This window comes from Nicotiana tabacum, chromosome 6 (assembly GCF_000715075.1).
Source record: "Nicotiana tabacum cultivar K326 chromosome 6, ASM71507v2, whole genome shotgun sequence".
Classification (NCBI taxonomy): Eukaryota; Viridiplantae; Streptophyta; class Magnoliopsida; order Solanales; family Solanaceae; genus Nicotiana; species Nicotiana tabacum.
The window spans coordinates 81,288,975-81,291,385 of NC_134085.1; positions in this window are offsets into that span (position 1 = coordinate 81,288,975).

Below are 2,411 nucleotides of genomic sequence, written 5' to 3' on the forward strand. Positions count from 1 at the left end.
TGTGTTCTAGATATTGATAGTCTTCGGGAAAGTATTTTGGCAAAAGCTCACACTTCTAGGTATTCCGTACACCCAGGTTCTACTAAAATGTATCATGATCTCAAAGAAGTTTATTGGTGGAATAACATGAAAAGAGATGTGGCGGACTTTGTGGCAAAATGTCCGAACTGTCAGCAAGTGAAGGCTAAACATCAAAGGCTTGGAGGATTGTTACAAAGCATAGAAGTTCTAATGTATAAATGGAAAATGATCAATATGGATTTTGTGGTAGGATTACCTTGCACTATGCACAAGTTTGACTCAATTTGGGTGATTGTGGACACACTCACGAAATCAGCGCACTTCTTGCCAGTCAAGTCCACCGATACTGCAGAACAGTATGCTCAGTTGTACATCAAGGAAGTAGTTAGACTTCATAGCACTCCAGTTTCTATTATCTTGGATTGAGGGGCTCAGTTCATAGCAAACTTTCGGACGAAATTTCAGCAAGGTTTAGGTACTCAAGTAAATCTCAGTACGGCCTTCCATCCGTAGACTGACGGTCAGGCAGAGCGGACTATTCAGGCGCTTGAAGATATGTTGCAAGCTTTTGTTCTAGCTTTCAAAGGTATTTGGGATGACCATTTGCCTCTTGTTGAGTTTGCTTACAATAACAGCTTTCACGCTAGTATTTAGATGGCCCCATTTGAGGCATTGTATGGAAGGAGGTGTAGATCTCCGATTGGGTGGTTTGAGGTTGGTAAAGCCGAATTGTTAGGGCTAGATCTTGTGCATCATGCTATGGAAAAAGTTAAAGTCATTCAGGAGAGGATGAAAACTGCTCAGAGTCGTCAGAAATCCTATGCAAACGTGCGTCGAAGAGAATTGGAATTCCAAGTAGATGATTGGGTGTTCTTGAAAGTATCTCCCATGAAGGGAGTCATACGATTCGGTAAGAAAGGGAAGTTAAGTCCGAGGCATGTCGGACCGTATAGAATCATTCAGAGGATCGGTAATGTGGCATACAAGCTTGAGCTGCCACCCGAGATGTCGTTAGTACATCCGGTCTTCCATGTGTCTCTGTTGAAAAAGGTAGTGGGAGATCTGTCCGTTATTGTGCCAATTGGAGCTATTGAGGTTAATGAAGAACTATCTTATGAAGAAATTCCAGTTGCCATTCTTGATAGGCAAGTCCGGAAATTGAGAACTAAGGAAATTGCCTCTGTAAAAGTGTTATGGCGGAATCAGCAGGTTGAGGAAGCCACTTGGGAAACCAAGGAAGAAATGAGAAAGAAGTACCCACATTTGTTTGAATAGTTATGTAATAGCTTTCATACATTTGGTTCCTGTAAACTTTTATCTTTTGGATTTGATCTATGTTAAACTATTCCATTTTGACTATGTATGTTGCCTATGCGGCTATGGTTGGTGTTGAACAAGTTATCTTATGTCTATGGAACATGTATATGCTGTTAGGATATGTATCTGGGGCCCTCTGACAGGTGGATAGTCCTAGTTACAAAGGAAACTCTGGCAAAATTTTTGGAAATTTAAGGAGTTAGCCAAATCCGGGACTGATGATATATTTCATAATGTGAAAAAGCAGAAGTTAAATAAGGATGGCTAATGAATTAAACTTGATCCTCATTCAAGGACGAATGATCTTAAGCGGGGGAGAATGTATAGCCCCAGAAAATTTTGCTTAGTAATTTAAGATTTCGTGGTGCCAAGGTAGGCCAAATATTTTATCTTGCGTGCAAATGAGGATTAAGGAGATTATGGATATCAATTGGTATGTTAATAAGTGTATAAGTCATAGTAGAAGTGAATTGGGTTCTAAGGAGAGGCCTAAGTCTAAGCCAAGTTGGAAAATTTCATAAGAGACGAAAGTTGCAAATGAGTGCGCACAAGACCTCACTTTGGACAATAATATCTCCAGTTATATAAGGATTTGTGTGATGCACAACCTATCAAATAATATTTATTTGAGTCTAGCTTCTAACGCTTCAAACCGTTCGTCATTCGGACACTCCTACCAAAAGTTATGACCAAATTACCAAAAGAAGCGCAAAATTTTACACTACCACGCTGCCCCATGCGGCGCGGCTGTGTAAATTATCAGAGCACCTCCAGTTTCGTTTCTAAACACATTTTTCATTACCACGCCGCCCTATGCGGCACGGCTATGCAAAAATTGGGATTTTTGTTATAAAACGACCTCATTTCGTCAAATAGATTCAAGGGACCATTTCTTGAGCAAAAATTAGATATTTTTAGAGTGAGAGAGTGCCCTAGAGTGAGAAAGTATCCCTCATCAATTCTTCTACAACTCTTGATCAAATCCTAAAGGATTAACAAGGAAAACCACACTAGGCCTTCATCCTTGAGGTAAGATTCTATACCCTAACCTTTAATTTCGAATCTAGATAAAG